General features: G+C 41.8%; 1 protein-coding gene across 18 annotated transcripts in view; it reads right to left on the minus strand.

Moving 5' to 3' along the window:
• The window catches only part of ADGRG2 (adhesion G protein-coupled receptor G2), a 127,335-nt gene that overhangs the window by 77,659 nt on the left and 30,460 nt on the right, over positions 1–19,216 (minus strand). For 3 of the 18 annotated variants that reach the window (XM_086388218.1, XM_086388223.1, XM_086388214.1), the window contains one exon: positions 8,297–8,356. The exons of the other annotated variants lie outside the window; for them this stretch is intronic. The gene's annotated coding sequence lies outside the window, so the exon portion shown is untranslated. The remainder of the gene's footprint in view (positions 1–8,296; positions 8,357–19,216) is intronic. 18 annotated transcript variants of the gene reach the window in all.

Raw genomic sequence — 19,216 nt, forward strand, 5'->3', positions numbered from 1 at the left:
GAAAAGTGAAATTAAAAAAATTAAGGTCTTCCAAGGTCCCTGTATTATCCTAGAGGAGGCTAAAGGTATTGATTATCTTATTACATCAAAAAGCTGAGTAGATGCTATAAATTCAATAAGACCTAGTAAAAAACAGAAGTGAGGTATATAATTTCCTAACTAGTACAGGGAGGGGTGATTTTTTAGAATATTCAGCCATTCTGAAAGGCAAGAAAGGGGAGAAAAAGAAACAGAGAACAGTGAGGAAAAATAAAAGATGCTGGGTTTAATCAATGATTTGTGTGTGAAAAATAAATGGACTAAATCATTCAATTAAAAGGCAAAGATTGTAAGACTGAAAAAATACAAAATGCAACTATATGCTGTTTACGACCACACAACTAGAACAATGATACAGAAAGTTTGAAAATAAAAGGATGGAAAAGATATTCAATGCCACTACTAATCAAAAGAAAATTAATGTTTATGTTAATATCAGACAAATTATCTTTAAAGCAAAAAGCTTTACCTATAAATAAAATGATGCATTCATAAAAGGATTAATTCTGTAAGAAGACTAAACAAATCTACATGTGAATGCAACTAATAATACAGCCTCAAAATATACAAACCAGTATTTTTAACAGAATATAAGGAGAAATAGAACAAATTTACAATCACATTGAGAGAGATCCACACATCTTTATCAACAATCGATAAAATTCAAAGAAAGTCACTAAGGATATAGAATATTTGAATGGCACATTAAACTAACCTGACTTAATGACCATACATGAACCTTACAGAGTACATAACCTTTTCAAGTACACATGGAATATTTATGAAAGCCAACCAGGCCATAAAAGAAGTCTCAAAAACAGATTTAGAAAAAAGAAAAGGACTACGTTCTCTGACCACAACAAAATTAAGTTATAATAAAAAGTTCAACTATTATTTAACAAATAACTTTAGGGTCAAAGAAGTCCTAACATATATCAGAAAATATTTGACTGTATCAATAATAAAAACATTAAATCTCAAAACATGCAGGACACAGCTAAAGATATTTAGAGTGAAATTTCTATTTTAAATGCACATATTTTAAAAAAGAGAAAGGCTGAAAATTAATGAGTTAAGTACCTTCTTAAGAAGTTTGAAAAAGAACAGCAAAATAAACCCAAAGAAGAGGAAAGGAAGTAATAAAAAAATAAAAGATAAAAAGACATAAAATAAAGGTTTTAATAAAGCCAACGCTGTTCTTTGAAAAGACTATTGTGGCAAAATTACAAGGAGGTTGGAGGGAAGGCTACAGAAGGAGGTAAAGACAGAGAAGTGTAAGCGAATAACCAACAGAAAAAATTTTAAAAGCAATATAAATGAAAATGCTATAAACATAAAAGATAAAAGGATCTTAGTAAGAACTTTATTCAGTAATTTTTAAAATCTAGATAAAAATATGCATATCTCTAGGAAAAAAAAAATATAACTTTCCAAGAAGGAATCAAGAGGAAATAATAAACCTAAATAGATGTATAATTAAAAGGTCTCAAAATTTCCCCCACAAAGAAAACTCCAAGCCCAGATGTTTTCACAGGAATTCCAACCTCACAAAAAGTCAAAGAACAGACAAAAAAACAGCCTAATTCATGCTTACTAGGCTAGGAGAACCCTGGTGCCAAAACCTGACAAGGAAAGTCCTCATGTTTTTACCCACTTTATAAACCAAATGAGACTATTCACAGAATTCTCTGGAATGCTCACCAAAATGTCTAGCAGCGATTTCAAAGCTTGTAATTTGAAGAAATATAGGACAAAAGGAACTATTCCACACTTCAGCAACAAAATTTTTTGAAGATAAAATCACCAACAACTGAAGCCAGACAGCAATGCTGTAGGAGAAACGGCATTCTGTACGCTAGAAAGAAAAAAAAAGTTCTAAACAGAAAGTGGGTTAACTGTTAAGGGCTGAATATGAACTCCAAAACAGCGGCTTTGGATATCATTTGTCATAGCCAAAGTAAAGTCAATGGTGAACTACACAGCATGATGATAATTTAAAGCTTTCTTGTCTCTAGGAGCAAAGGGAAGGAAAATAATTTGTTTGGTCTTCAAAGTGAAAATGACTTTCTTAATACGAACTAAATGCTTTCTAACGCAGCAGGGGAAAAAAGCTTTATTCAATAAAACAAGTGAATCAATACCAGATATGTAAGATTAGAAATAAATTATATACTTAAAAGTAAACAAATATTCACAAAACCTTGTGAAAGGTGTTATATTTTTCCACTCTCTCATTCATCTCCAAATTTCTCCACTGTCCTACCTGTAATCTACCCTCTTGACTGCTGCTGCTGCTGCTAAGTTGCTTCAGTTGTGTCCGACTCTGTGCGACCCCATAGACGGCAGCCCACCAGGCTCCCCTGTCCCTGGGATTCTCCAGGCAAGAACACTGGAGTGGGTTGCCATTTCCTTCTCCAATACATGAAAGTGAAAAGTGAAAGTGAAGTCGCTCAGTCGTGCCCGACTCTTAGTGACCCCATGGACTGCAGCCTACCAGTCTCCTCCATCCATGGGATTTTCTAGGTAAGAGTACTGGATTGGGGTGCCATTGCCTTCTCCGACCCTCTTGACTACCCATGTTTGAATTACCCAAGGCAAAGTGAAAGCCTACTTTCTTCTGCCCTCACTCTTCAGGCTCCTCCCCTAATGCTCATGTTTAAAACACATGCAGAAAAGCATAAGGTACAAGAGCACACATGGGAAGTCATCTGCTGCTGCTGCTAAGTCGCTTCAGTCGTGTCCGACTCTGTGCGATGCCATGGACTGCAGCCTACCAGGCTTCTCCGTCCATGGAATTCTCCAGGCAAGAACACTGGAGTGGGTTGCCATTTCCTTCTCCAATGCATGAAAGTGGAGAGTGAAAGTGAAGTCGCTCAGTCGTGTCTGACTCTTAGCGACCCCATGGACTGCAGCCTACCAGGTTCCTCCATGGGATTTTCCGGGCAACAGTACTGGAGTGGGGTGCCATTGCCTTATCCTGGGAAGTCATCTGCCTGCCTTCAAATCTAAGTTCCACCACTTAACAGTGTAACCTTGGCCTGTTCCTTAACCTCTCTGGACCTAAATTTTTCTTCCAAAGAACTGGAGGTAACAATAGAATCTACTTTATAGGCTTCTACAGTGATAAAATGAGGCCATATAATCAAGATCTTAGTATAGACAAGAAATGTTGGCTATTATTACAAGCATAATTAGAAGACAAGTTTATAGTATACCCTAGCACTAAATGTAAATAGACTTCAGAATTATTTCTTGCATTCATTCAACTAGTTCACAAACATTTATTGAGGTTCTATTACATACAAGGTACTATGCTAGGGACTCAAGGTACTACATTAAACAAGACAGGTATCTATCCTGCCCTCAAGAGCTTACAGACACTGTTTAGATTCACCAGTCATTGGTGTGGCCAAATAAATGGTGGGTGTTTTTTTTTTGTTTTTTGTTTTTTTACTTAAAAGACACTTTCTCTTCATAGTCCATGAGACTCAACTTGATCTAAAAACCAAAACAAAGCACCAGAACGTAGTATCTTGTCCTACATAGACTTAGTCTCCACCTCACCTCACCCCAACCCTCACAACATGCAACTCCAATCACAGTAGGCACTCAAAAAAGATTTTTAAAATTGATTTGGTCTGGAACTTATTGCTGTATAATAATTCTATCAATATGTAGAGGAGACAAATAGAAGACTCCTTCAAAGCATCCTCAAGGTATTGATCAGGCTGGGGGGGTAGGAGCAGAGATGAGGCAGAAACATGGGGTTTGGAGCCTCAGGAGATCGTATTTGAGAGGAAGGAAGGTCCTAAGGAAAGGGAACCACCCACCAACATTCTGTGCCTTTCCTTGCTTTTGTTGTCACATCAAGCCAACCTCCAGGTGGCCAGGTGGTAAAGAATCCATCTGCCAAAGCAGGAGATGCGGATTCGATCCCTGGGTCGGGAAGATCCCCTGGAGGAAGCAAAGGCAACACACTCTAGTACTCTTGAGTTGGACATGACTAAGCGACTGAGCATGCATGCCAACTCCTGTTCCAAGTCCCCACTTGGTCATTTATTAGCTGTGTGACTCTGCTCCAGTGTTTTAACCTTGTTTCTAACAGTAACTTATCAGCATTTATTGTAGCTATGTGAATTCTAATTTACATTAACTGTAATAAATATTTGCATTGGTGACAAGATTTTTATTATTTATACCAGAAATCATCCTTATTTATGAGTCTCAGAGGAAATAGGAAATCCAAGTCAATAGTGACCTCAGAAGTTGTATTTAGAAGGGGGTTAGGAGCAGAAACCTGTTGGGGAGGAGTCTTTGGAAGCCATATATGTATGCATAGCACTTTGGGTAAGAGAGAGAATACTTTGATGGTCCATTTCAAAACATGAGAAATGCTGTTAGAGATAGGGAAGCCAGTCCAGGGAGATGGAAAGGGGAAAACTGTGAAACAAAATCCCAAAGAATTCTACGTAAATGATCCTTCTCCTTCCCCAGATTTTACTGCACCATGTAATTTCAAAATCTGTACCCATTACTGAAGTTATTCAAAAACAATTGGATTACTGAGAAGAAATAGGTCAACGATAGAATCACCAAGGAAGAGAAAATGTCTGAAGAAAAGAAGGCTCCAAGTGGGAGTGAAGAGTGACAAACAAAGCAACAAAATGAATACAGTGTTTAAGGGGAGGGAGACTTGAGGAGGGTAATTTGAAACGAAAAACAAACATGTTCATCATTTCTACATTTTCACACAGAAAGAGACTCACTCACCTGGCAGGAAGTTCAGAAGAACTTTGCACAAGTCTAAAAAATTTTAAAAAAGCAAAGAATTAGACCAATGGAAACCAGGCCTTCTTGGCACCATGATGCTTCAGTAGTACAGTGAGCACATCGGCCAAGGACTCTAGACCCCTTGCTGTCTACGAAGGCTTGAACTTGGCAGCAGAGTTACAAAAGAAATGGAGAAAGAAAACCTTACTCTTAAGGAACTTATTACAAATTGGAAGACAAGACAAAGTCATTTTGGAGGCTGACCTTGTTAATATTTAGTAGCCTGTATTACTACTCGGGCTTCATCAACCACATCACAGTGGCACTGAACAATGAAGTGATCAGTTCTGAGGCAGGGTGGTCTTTTTGAGAGACTCTACTTCATTAGCCCTTTCTTCAGTTTTTGTGACTTAATTTCCCTAGAACCTAAACTCCCTGATATCAAGGATTGGGTGTCATTTATGGCACTTGCATCCCCAAAGCCCAGGGCAGAATTCTTTATCCACAGAGGAGCTGAATAAATAACTCTCTACTGATTGTCCAGTTTGGCTCACAGTTGGAAGGGGGAGACAGAGGCACTGGCAATGACCTGAGAGAAGGCCAAGGCAGATGCACTCTGGGGAAAGGAAATCATGTGCCCACTCAGGAGAGAGCACATTACTGACCACCTGACTTGTATGTTTCAGAATATTCCATCATGCTTTGCTTCAAAACCAAAATATGGGCACAGCTATCAGCTCAAAGATGACAGTCACTTCACACCATGCTCTCCCCTCATGAGAAATACAGACATAACGATGTTCAAATCAAGAACTTCAAGAGGTAACAATCTATAGAGTGATCCTGGAACCAACTGATCTACTCCTGGCTTCAGTTAACAAACTGTTAAGACAGAAGTTCAATGCTCCAGAAGGACACAGGATATGAATTCAAAGAGGAAATAAGAAGTCATGGTGAATTACTATTGATTATATGCTCTTTAAGAGGGAAAAAAAGGACTAGTTCTTAAAAAAGCCCAGTATGTCAGAAAAACTTCATTAACCAATGTTTAAAGACAAAAAGGAAAGCCAAGAAAGATGTCCTGTCCTAGGATGAACAAATTATAAACACATGTACCAATGCTCAACATGGAATGAATGGAAGATTAACAACTGTAAAACATTAAAATAATCAAACAAAGAAACAAATTGATTGTGACTTGAGTATGGAAATAATTTCACTTTATATTTGTGTAAATGAGAATTTTCTACATAGGAGTTTTTGATGAAATTTCACAACTCAAACACATTGCCTCTTCCAAAACCTTACTGATAACCACAATAAAGCACGCTGAGTGGTGCCTAGTAAATCAAGTTTATTAATAAATAACATGAGTCTCTCTTTGCTCCTTTGGAACACTTTCAGGTAGAGAAATAGGGCAAGCAACAATGAAATTTGTTTTGCCTACTGCATGAGAAAATTAAAAAGCCTAATAATACCCAAAACTGGAAAGCATGTTCAAGGGAACATGGGAAATGAACTCTTGCTTACACTGCTGGTGGATACATAAACTTTGAGATAACAGTTGAGCTATGTTTTGAATTTTTAAATGTGCATATCTTTTGATCCAGAAATTCTAATTCCAGAGATTGTCCCTACAGAAATAGCGACACACAGACACAAAAATATAGACACAGATACTCTTATTGCAGCTTTGTATAAGGGTGGAAAAGCCTATGTATCCATCAGTAAATGAATAGTTAAAAAAAAGGATGATCCATCCATATTCTGAAATGTTATACAATGCTTAAGAAAAATGAAGTTGATCTACATGTGTTGATACACAGAGATTGTCAATATGTGTAAGTCATTCAAAAAAATCAAGTTTCTTAATACTGTAGCTACTAGGATATGTTAAGAAACAAACAAAGCTCTATATATGTATGCTTATTTGTATAGTGACAAGTGTGGCCACATACAAAAAAGCCTGGAAGGAAACCCACCAAGCCTCCATAGAGAGGCATGTGATGGGGGAAAGGACAAAGGCCAATAGAACATGGGCACAGATGCACGTATGACTATACAGTTACATATATTTTTTTTCTAGCAAAAGGCAGAACAGAGGGAGGCTGGGCCAAGCCATCCAGGTTTTTCAAAGAGAACGCACAAGCTCAGAGGGAGACTAACTAGAACATAAGGCCATCACTAGCTCAGCTGGACACCGTCTCCCTTGGACCCACTCTAGCACAATTAGAAAGGCCCATTGAGAGCACAAAGACTTCTGCTCTCAGAGCCAAGAAACCAGCTACCCAGCCAGGGAGCAAGAACTCACTTGAGCAAGCTGTGGAAAAGAAATGTCAAAAGCAATGATGTGAAAATGGCTGATGGACACAGAGGCCTAAACTTAATTACAGAACTGCCCATCCATCAGCCTCTGGATCTGTCTTTGCCACTATCGCTGCCACATGTCCACTGCCCTTTATCTCCACAAGAAACTAAGCAGGACTCGGGATCTGATGAGGATCAGCACCAGCACTCCAGTAACAAAACACAGTGCCTGCCAATGTTTGGGCTTCTTACATCATTGAAAGGAAAGGGCAAGTCACAAAAGGAACCATACTGACTTATGTAAGACATGGCACAGAACAGAGAAGCTTCACAGAGAAGAACAGCAAACTCACCAATTGCTAGGATTAATTGAAACCTCCCACAGCTGCAGACTGCCCCAAACCATGACATCATGAAGGCTGGAAATGCATCCAACTTCCTCTATTTATCAAGCTGGCTAAAACCCAGGGTAATACCAGCATAACCAGAAAAAAAAAAAAAAAGAGAGAGAGAGAGAGACCATACAAAGTGGCTTGGACGGGAAGGAAATTATCTCTGATTGTACTCAGAGCCCAGCTCCAGAGCAGAGGAAGCTCAGAGCGGCTGCATCCAAGAACTGGAACACCTGTACTCACTGGCTGCTCAGAGGCCCAGGTGCTGACTGTGGGGTCCACACATCCTGGGATAATCAACGAAACCACTGGGTAACTGCACAGGTAACTGCAGCTCCAGAGAGTTGCCCACTGTCCTCTTGGGTAATGTGATGCTGGTCCAAGGAGCAACTAAAACAAAACCAGTGATGTGATGTGCAGCATCCTGAGGGCTCACTGCTTCATTGAGAACCTAATGATTATTTAGTGGCCCAGACTGTGGGGCAGAGAGTGGCTCACAGTTCCTGACAAAGACACCAACACCATGGAAAAAGGACCAAAAGCCTCAATAAACTGGGAAGAGGAGCAGAAATAAGCAAGGGTAAGCTTCTCTACAGTGGTAGGAAAAGCAAACTTCACAGATGGAGAGGATGAAGGTGAGGCTGCTGGGCAGATACAGAAGAAGGTCAGAGATATGCCAGGCTTGGCTACAGAATGGTGAGTATGGCCATCGAGGAACAAACAAGCATGGTTGTCAAACCTTGTGGTGGCCCCATTACTGAGGGGACCCCACCTAATAGGATCTTTACCTGCACAGACTGGTTCAGTTCTGGATGCCACCATTCAAGAGGAGTCCAACTGAGATGGTTCTGTAAGATTGCAAAGATAATTAGTTGAACAAAACTCTACTGAAGGCCTACTGTATGCCAAAGAACAGGGGTGTTCAGGTTACACCCTTGCCAAAGGCACTTAGCCAACAGGACCATAAGAGCTTGAATGCAGACTGCTAGGTTTTCTGGAAGTTCCGTATGAACCAGGTACAGTGGGAGCTTCAAGGAAGGGAACCTAAGCTGGCAGAGGAAAACGAATCTGGCAGGTTCCTCCAGAAGGTAACAGTCACGCTGCATCTTAAAGGATGTGGAACTCTCTTTACATGAAGAGGTAAGTGCCTCAACTGAGACACAGAGCCAAAGACTGGCACAGAGTGGGCAGGGCTAGAGTCAGTCTGATGCTGCTGAAGCATCAAAAGCAAAGCAGAGAATGGTCAAAAGGGACCTGGAGGGATGGAGCAGACAACCCAGGAAAATGTATTAAAAACATAATCTGTGAATAGACTGGAAAAAATCCACACTGCAAGTCCAGGTGGAGGTTACGACGGATTAGGAATAATACCCATGATGTACACAAGGCCCTCAGAGAAGAACCGTGACAGGGAGGTGGTCTTCATCTCTGCCGTGGGCACAAGGCAATGCTAGAAGGTAGCTTTAAACTACAGCCCAAAGGATTTAAATTAAGAGAAACATCTTGCTTCAGAGCATTGTTAAATTGTAGAAGGAATTGCTTTCTGAAACATCTAAGAAGACGACTGCTTTATTTTTTTAATATTTATTTATTTATGGGTGATATTCTGTTTGGCAGAATCACTACATCACTGGTAATATTTATTCATTTATTTGGTTGCGCTGGGTCTTAGCTGCAGCACGTGAAATTGTCATTGCAGCACAAAGACTCATGCTACTTGTGGCACATGGGCTCCATGTTCTGAGGCATGAGGGATCTTACTTCCCTGACTAGGCATTGAACCCAAGTTCTCTGCAATGCAAAGTGAGTGGTCTCTTAACCACTAGACCACAATGGAAGTCCCATGCAAAGATGACCTCTTTAGTGGCACTGGTGATGCCAGGTCAGAGGTGGAATGAACCAGGCCAGGGTAAGGAGCTGGCAGACCTCTTGGACGGTTGGTCCAATGATGTTTTTTCTGTGGCACTGAACGTTTCCTTTTCTCTCCTCCTTCCTCTCCAGTTTTTTCATCCTCTCTTCCCTTCTACTCTCCTTCATCCTACAGTTTCCCTCTTCTCCTTCCCTCCCCTTTCTAAGCTTGAGGTTTTCCAAATGTACCCCATGGGCTAGAATGTTGATGGTTACCTCTGCCCAGAGCTGAAGAGGGTATTAAGGAGCACAAAGGGAGGGACCCCCTTCGAATGACTTCTTGATCAGCAGACCCGACCCCCTGGGTGAGGCAACCACAGGTCTCCCTGCAACATGGCAGAACTAAAGGCATTTCCAAACTTAAGGCATGCCTTTCCTTAGGGTATAAACAATTACCATCTTAAAAGTGAATCTGTAGGTAAGGATGTACCAATGAATTCTTTCTCAGAGCATTCGTTGTCTATTTCACAAAAACACCTACTTGATTTTTTTAATGACAGTCTTACATTAAGCTATATTCATACAAACTTTACTAGACATGGACTTTCTTCCTTTTGTATGAAAACATTTCCTGAAGAAAACTGAATTTAGATAACTACTGCTGCATTAAATCAATTCCAACTGCCAGACCTGAGGCTTTCTAATTAACTCTCAACTCCTCTTTCCACTGGATAGCAACAAATTCTGAGCATTTTCCTCTACTTAAACTATGCTTTGATACTGTTTTCAGTAATGAAATATGATGAAAAGATACACAGATGAGGAAAAAAACAAACAATTTTAGGTATAGGATGGGTCTCACCAAGTAACTAAGAACACCACCATGTCAATTTTTCCTTTTTTAAAAAAAAATTATATTTGGCTGTGCTGGGTCTTAATTGTGGCATGCGAACTCTTAGTTGCGGAATGTGGGATCCAGTTCCCTGACAGGAATTGAACCTGGGTCCCCTACATTGGGAGCCTGGAATCTTAGCCACTGGACCACCAGGAAAAGTTCCCAGTTTTTCCTTTGTTAAGTTTTTGTTGCATCTTCAACGCAAGTTAGAAATTGTCTACTGCCTTAAAGTTTTCTGTTTCCAAATACATTTGCCACTTGAGACGTACTAAGCATTTAACTGCTCCTTAGTCCAATTCCAGGGAGTAAAAGAGGAGGAAACTTTTGCCCATAAAGTTTTTCTTGTTCCCACTGGAAATGAGTAAGAGGTTACATTATTATCCAGCCCTATTTGACAGATAACCTGTGGAATATAGGAACTTGGTGATTTATAGTATCATTTTAAAATTCAAGGTGAGGGCCTTAATCTCTACACTGCTACATCTCTGCCAATCCTGCCAGCAAAAGAGTTCTAGCCTTTCCCTTCTGTGGGAGATTGCAAAACTGGCCATAAATTCTCCCTATGCCAGTATGCCAATCCATCTGCATTGTGACTGCAACTCCTCCTAGCAAAAGGCGGGATCTCTTTCCCCACCTCTTGAATGTGTGATGGACTCGCATTTGCTCTGCCTAACAGGACAGTGGCAAATGTGATGCCATCAGAAGCTTGAAAAGTGCTTTGGACTTCTCTGGAGGTCCAGTGGTTAAGACTCCACATTTCCAGTGCAAGGGACACAGGTTCAATCCCTGGCCAAGGAACTAAAGTCCCACGTGCCACATGGTGTGGCCAAATATTTCTTATAAAAAGTGTGTGACTATGTAAGTTTGCACTTTCCTGCTGCTCCTGGAACCTCGAGCCACTATGTGAGAGGGAGAACAAGCCTGAGTTAGCCTGCTGGGTGGTTAAAGGCATGTGTGCCCACTTACCACTTACCACTACTGTGCCAACCTCCAGCACAGTCATCTAGCTGACTGGCAGGGGACTGACTGCAGGGACATGAGTGAGCAAATAGACTCCAGCAGAGCCCAGCCCACACTGCAGACTCCAGAACTGGGAACAAATGACATGGCTGTGGCTTTATCTAAACCACTAAATGTTGGGGTGTTTTGTTACACAGAAAAAGCTAACTTATGCATCTTCCTTCTTCCTTTCCTCTTCACCTTTCTTTTCCTCTCTAGCTACCTTTCCTCCCTTTCATTATTCCCCCCATGCTTTTTGCATTTCTCTTTTCCTTCTGTGAGTACTGCTGCTGCTAAGTCACTCCAGTCGTGTCTGACTCTGTGCGACCCCATAGACGGCAGCCCACCAGGCTCCTCCGTCCCTGGGATTCTCCAGGCAAGAATACTGGAGTGGGTTGCCATTTCCTTCTCTGTGAGTACTACAGGTACCCATTTAAGAACCCACAAAGCACAAAAGACAGTGGCCTGGGCTAGTTCAATTCAAAGTCGGTCTCATTTCCTCCTAACCCATCCCTCTGAAGCCCACATAAAACAGATTCTAGGCATCTCACATGGTCTCTGGGACATGCTCATAAAGTGATGGGAAAGATGTTTCTGGGATTGGCAGGCAAAAGGGTGGACTCTTGCAGTTTGCAGCCCACCTCTGGGCATTTACTGGTAAAAATCTCCCTGGGAGAGTCATTTATCACAGTGACTTGTGGAGTAGACTCCTGAGGCGTCCTAGCCACCCCCTTGCCCTGTTACTCCTTGTCAGCAGAGGGGACATACAATAAGAAAATGGGCCTGTCAGGCCAGACACCCAAGGGTTAAGGAGCATAGCCCAAGACCCCTTCCCTTACTTGGCCACCCTAAGTGACTGGAAGATATATTTATAACTATAGGAAACAACACACTATGAAGTGGGAAAATGCTTAGATTTCCATTTGTTCACTACATGAATATAAGAAAATCAATAGGATCATCTGGCTAATGACATCAAACCACTTGGTACAACTCAGAAGCCACAAGAAGGTCATTTCTTAAAACGCTTTTCTTTCCTCTTCCTCATTTATAGTCTGTACTTTACTCCCACTCTAACTTATTTTTTCCCCTGAACGATGTTTTCACAGACTTTTTAAAAGCTTACTTTTCCCTGGCGTCCTGGAACCTGTCATTTGTTTGTGGTTACAACATTAAATGTTTAGAAAGGGCAAATTAGATGTCAGGGTTGGATAAATGGTCACTTTTCTTAATGGTGTTTTCAATGGAACTCTTTTCTCCCTAGGATTCCCTGCAGAGGTTTGCTTCTTCTCTAGGTGCATGCGTGAAGGTATTCAGAGACTGACCATCAAACTGTCAGGCCAACAGGGGTTTTACTGCTTCCATCAACAAGAGTAAATCAGAAGTACACCCTCTGGAACACACTGCTAGGATTTTTTTCTCGATTTCTCAATGCCAGCTTCTGGAAGAGCTGAGGAAGGCTTTATTGCCTCAGGTGTCTTCCAGTATCTCCCTTCTCATGTTCCACAACTATCCATAGAACCCCTCTGTATAAAGAGAATTACTTGTCCTCCTTCTCATCTGTTCTTGATAGCAATTATGCCTTCCACTTGTATGGTGATTTATGGCAGACAAAAGGCCAAGAGGTACTCAACAATGGAGACCAAAGATGACAAGATGCCATTCTGATTCCCTCTCTCTCCTTGCACACAAAAAAAGCAGATTCAAGGAGAACACACATTAGAAAAGGAGATCAAAACCAAGGAGGGGCATTAGAAAACAAATAGCAAGGACATAAGGACTTCACATTTGTATTATCAAATATCAAACCACAAACAGGGCTCTCTGGTGCCCAAAGAGAAAAAGAATCACGTTCCATTCTGAATTCATCCATGAAGAGGAGAAAACAGTTCTTCGAGGAAGCAGAGTTTTTCCTTGTAACTAGTCCTTTCACTGAACCTGCTCAGGGCTTGTCCATACTTGCTATGGCCACTCTCTCTCTTCCCAACCTCTCTGGAAATGATTTCAAACAGGATTTTGTGCTACTCTTATCAAGGTCACCCAGGACTCCCACCTCACCTAGCTCAGCAGTGACTTCTCAGTCCACAGCTAAATCCTCCTGTTAGCAGCCTTTGACGGTTGATAACATCATCTATAGGAAGTTGGCTCCTAATTAAGACTCCCTTCTAAATGGAGGCTGGCCCATTATTTGCACTGGGAAAGGCTAAATGGGTTGTTTTGGAAAAGCCAGAAACATCTTCATTCCAATTCCTACTCAAAGATGAACAGTGTTATAAAATGTGCTGGAGTTCTAAGTAAGAGCTTTGAGGACACAAATATGGGAGTGACTGGTTCTATCTTTTGTGTGTTTGGGAGGTGGAGGACTAAGAAACTTGTTCCGTTATCAGCAGGACTGAAGGAGAGGCTGCCCTGTTAAAGGCAGCCTAGCATAGAACTCTTCTCCTACCCTCAGAGTTCTTAATTTCTGACTAATAACTAAAAGACCACCTGTCAAGGCTTGATTTTTCTCTTTTTGCAGGGCACTGACACCCATTAAAGACTGCTAATTTCAACTGATCAAGTCAGCTTTGCTGGTGAGTGGGGATAACACAGGCATGGATGACCAGGGAGAGCCCTGCGGGGTCAGACACAGACAATAGGAGCATTGAGATGGGAACCTGCCGTTAGCTCAGTGAGGGCAAAAGGGAACAGATGGGGAAGAGATGCCCAAGGAGAGTTTGCCTACATTAGAGCTTTAGGTTTGCTGGGCTGGTCCTTAGAAACCAGATGTCAATGCCATTCCAAGCAGCTCTCATACAGCCAGGAAAACCTCCCACTTGCTAGCTGGTCTTTTCATTTCTTTTTCTCCCCCATTAGAATGTTCTTTGCAAGCATCAACCAACACTACCTGCTCCTTTTGTTTACACTGCCTTCAAGTGACTCTACTTGGCTCCACCGAAAGTGGAATTATTTTTTTCAGACAGGATGGTGTAAGGTAGGGTGGGGAAAGCCTGCGCTGGTGGAAACTCCTCTCTCACCGGGGAATTTGGCTGTGACACTGAGCCCTGGCCTCACACCAGAACAGGGCTGTCCATCTTTTTTTTTTTTTTTTAATAAGTATTCCCCTCTTTGACCCGCCCACGGTGTTTTTCCAGGCAACCTGGCAAACAACAGCATGACAGGTTCAATGGTTTTCATTGAATACCCCAGTGAAGTCCTCCTCTGAAAACTGGACACACAAACAGCCCATAAAAATCATACCTCCCACAAGTGTCTGGACGCTGCCTTTTGCCTAATGACCCTCCAGCACTGATGCAGCATGGGTGGCTTCGTGGCATTTTTTTTTTTTAATGATTTTTCCAAAACTGAGGTGTTCCAAGTGGTGAGAGAGTATTGTTTTTTTTCCCTTACAGCAAAAGTCTAACTCCCCGGACATTTTTGGAAATCTGGAGCAGATCACATGAGTGGTCCCAAAGCTTCAACTCTGCCACCAGACCCCAAAGTCTCCTTGAACCTGGAGGCACACTGGGCTTGCCTGTTAGAAGGTCTATAGTGAAGTTACTCAGTCATGTCCGACTCTGTGATCCCATGGACTGTAGCCTGCAAGGCTCCTCTGTCCATGGGATTTTCCAGGCAACAATACTGGAGTGGATTGAAATTTCCTTCTCTAGGGTATCTTCCTGACGCAGGGATCGAACCCAGGTCTCCCGCATTGCAGGCAGACTCCTTACCATCTGAGCCACCAGGGAAGCCCTATAACTCACTTTAATACACTGCAGGAAAGTCATGTGATATCCCGTGTGGGCCAGTTAATTTGACCTTGAACTCTACAAGGGGTCAGAAAACTTGATAGCAGAAAGGCAGCTCCTAGAAGTCCTTCTGCCATGTGGACTTCAAGCTTGCTACACAGAGAATGGAGGCTAAAACATTTTACTGGTGAAACCAGCAACTCAACTAGAATGATAATTAGAATGCTGAGGAAAAAAGTAAAGATTACTTCTCTTCCAAAGTATAACACACACATTAGTCTCAGAAATAGATGAAAAAACTCACAGTAAAAAACTGCAAGATGAATATGAAAGAGAATATTTCAATCCATCTCTTGGGTTCTCATTGGAAAGGGTCAGGTTGAAAGGAAATGAACCCAAGTGGGAAAGTCAGCTGGTGGGGTATCTCAGGAAGGAATATTCAGTAACTTCCTCATGAATTGTCAATAAATATTAACCACAGTAAAGAAAGGTCGCTGTGCCCACTCCTGAAGCAAATGGCAGAGTGTTTAAAGAGACAAAAGCCCCTGCCTTTGAATTCTGGCTCTGCTACCTGCTGCTCCTAAAACCTTTGGGCAATTAACTCAGTCTATCTGTGTGCCTCAGTTTCTCCAACTATAAAATGGAGATAATATCAACAGCATCCATCTCACAGTTGTTGGGACATATAAATGTGTCACTACACATGAAACACCTAAAATAATCCCTGGCACATAGCAAATTCTCAATTAATAGTAATAATCAATGTCGTAGTTAGAAATTTATGTTGAACACAGCATCTCATATGGGCATGATCTGCCTGAATAAAGATGTAGTGGGCTTGTGCAAGCAAAGAAAAAGGGCACAGTATCTCAAAAGAGCTGCTGTTAAAACTCATGTTCCACACGTATTATAAGTTGCTTTTAGTTATTCTACAGTAATCATGTCAAATTACTGACGAAATTGCCAAAGCACTTTCACATATAGGATACTGCAGAACAAAGGGAGGTGGTGGGGAGGCCAAGATATTTTTACTGAGTACTGATGAGAACGAATATGTAACTTTAGCCTGCCACAAGCCGCAGGACAAAGTTGTCTCGGATATTAAACGTCTTGCCAACTGAGGATCCTTATCCATAAAATGGGAATAATCGTAGTATTTGTCTCCTAAAGTTCTTGCAAAGGAGTAGTAAGTACAGGAAATGTGCTGAGCAGAGAGTGTGGCTCATATTAATAGTACATGTTCAAAACATTTAGCGATGACCTCACTGCCATCATCCACTGCTCAGGTGTGTCAGGCACTTGGCTGACTGCTTCAAAGGCCTGGGCTGCGGGTGAAATTGAACGAGCTTCTCTAAATACAGTCTGTGTGGGCAGTGGGCCCACTACCCTTCCTGTGTTCCTTCCACTCTGGCCATCCCACTTTGCCCAAGCCCTCTTTCCACCTCCCTGCCCTGGGCTCTTCTCCTCATTCCCACCCCATCATCACTGCCCTCCCCCCCACCACCTCACAGGACCACAGTGAGAATCCCTGTTGATCCCTGAGTATGAAGGTCTTAATGAGCTTCCTGTCTCAAAACTCATCAACACTTTAAACCAACTCAGATGGCTGAATTAATAACTCTGTCATTTGTTAAAGGAATTGGGGGACTGGGGGAGAAAATGAGGATGATATTTGAGGGGCCAGGGCCATCTTTTAGGGCTTTAGTCTCTTGCAACTGAGAACCCTGCACAAGGGTCGTCCCCACCCTGGTCCCCTGCATGGAGGGGGTGTGTGTGCCACCAGGCTCAGTGGACTCCCCATTTGACAAATATTTAGTGAGTAAATACCATGTGCCAGGCACTACGTGAGGTGCTAGGAACGCACTGGTGAGCAAGACAGATGCAACTGTGCCCTTCTGGAACTGACATGCTGGTGGGGCACTCAAATAAAAGTGTAAATGAACAAATACATGAAACAATTACAAGTTTTAAAGAGGGCTGCGGAGCAAACACACACAGCTGAATTATATTCTTAGGGGAAACAGTGAGGCACAAAGAATGTGCAACTTGTTCCATATGATAAAGGAAATCAGCAAATAAAAACATGTCACCATAAGATCCTTTCTATTAAGACATTGTCAAGAGTCAAGCTAACGCATTGCCAATACGCCAAGAGACCTTAACTCCCAGTGGGGAAGCTTGCTTTCTCACTCCACTCTCTGCCATGTTTTTTTCCTTTACTTCTGGGGTTTGGACCAGGCTGCACCAGTGCTTTGATATTTTCTCAGAACAGTTTCAGATGAAAACATGAAGACAGGTTTACCTTAAAGGAATCAAAAATATAATCCTTAGAGAACTAAGTAAATTTTCACTTGCTTATAGCTGTTTAGCTAAAGTTCTATGATAAAATTGTTCTTAATACACCTCAAAATGAGAACCATGCGGGAAGGGGTGGGACTATGGGTGGATTATATTTGTGGCCCTGTGGTTTTCTGTAATTTTTCAAATTTTAGCAATAAAGCTACACTATTTAAAAAAAAAAGTAATCTCACAGGCCTATTTGGTTTTTTTTTTTTCTTTCTATCCAACAGCAAAACAAAACTACACTAAAAACATTATTAGCTGCTCAGTAATCTACATAAGTATTAGGTAGAAAACTAAAGCAGGTTAGTAGACACGAAGCATGTGGGATGGTATGGCAAGTTAGAGAAGTGGTCTGTGAAAGCATCATGAGACAATGACATATGAGCAAAGACCTGTGGAAGGAGGTCAGGGAGTGAGGCCAGAGGCCTGCTGGGGGATGAACACTGCAGGTGGAGGGCTCTGTACCCTGGAAGAAGGATCCTCTATCACCTGTTAACCCAGACACACAAAATCACTTCACAAGGGAACAAGTCTGGACTTAATGGAACCAAAAATGAGTCAGAAGAAAATGAACTGATGAGTTGGCACGGCAGAGATAAGAAACCACTGCTACAGACTATGGTTAGGCAGGATTCTAAAAGCCTTATTTGTACTAACTCGAGCCCAGCGACAACCCTAGCTAGGGTACGTATATAACTTAATGTTCAGACTGGAGCAGCTGGGAGTAAAATGAAGACACTATTACTTAATGCAGAGAAAGTAGGCATGAATCCAAGATGCCTCGGGCAAACTGGGATGCATCACCACCCTATCCAGAAACCGTATTATTATAACTCCTTTATAGAAAAGGAAACTGAGGCACAGTACAGAGGTCACAGAAGGAAGTGGCAGAGTGAGGATTTGAACTTGGACAGCCTAGATTTAGAGCCCACACTCTTGATGCCTACCTAGTATCGCCTGCCTGTGTTGTGTATGCTAGGAAGCTCCCAGTGCTAAAAAGCTGGGTTGTCTTTATCATCAGTAGATCAGGCCAGGAAATGCACCAGCTGTGAGAGCTAAACATCACCACTTTACAAGAGCAGAAGCCCTGGACAACCCCAGCAACCTCTCTGATTCAGTGACCTGTAAAACAAAGCTACTTGGACCTACCCTGATACCGCTGGCCACACTCAGACAAGGCCGTAGTTCATAAAGAAGATTTGGAAGCTGAAAAGCACAACATGCATACTATTATACACTGTTATCATAATTAAAAATTTGCAGGGACTTCCCTGGTGGTCCAGTGGCTAAGACTCAGCACTCCCAACACAGGGGACCTGGATTTCAATCCCTGGGCGGTGAACTAGATCCCACATGCCGCAACTAAGAGTTCACAGGCCACAATGATGGTCGAAGATCTTGAGTGTCACAACTAAGACCCAATACAGCCAAACAGACAAATAAATAAATAAAATCTGCATCTCTCTGCAAAGGGCCAAAGAGTAAATATTTTCAGCTTTGCCCATATGGTCTCTGTTGCAACTAATTAACCCCACAGACAACCTGTAAATGAATGGATGTGGCTGTGTGCTAATAGAACTTTATCTACAGGAAAAGGTGGATGGTTACAGGCCAAAGTTAGCCAACCCCTGACTTACAGAAATGCTATTTAAAATTGCAGCCCTTCCATGCTCCCTGTGCCGCTGTTCTGATACATTTTCCTCTACAGATAGCATGAATCACCATCTAACATAATGTGTATTTTATTTACTTTATTATCTGCTTCACTCACTGGAAAATAAGCTTTGTTGAAGGCTGAGGTTTTGCCTGTTGGGTTCACTGTTGAGTCTTTAATGACTAGAAGCATGCCTGGGCATAGTAGGAATGTTAGAAAGACTTGTTGAAAGAGTGCATAG

The sequence above is a fragment of the Bos grunniens genome, chromosome X (genome assembly GCF_055505025.1).
Source record: "Bos grunniens cultivar Pamir isolate PY7600 chromosome X, Bosgru_T2T1.0, whole genome shotgun sequence".
In the NCBI taxonomy this organism is placed as follows: domain Eukaryota; kingdom Metazoa; phylum Chordata; class Mammalia; order Artiodactyla; family Bovidae; genus Bos; species Bos grunniens.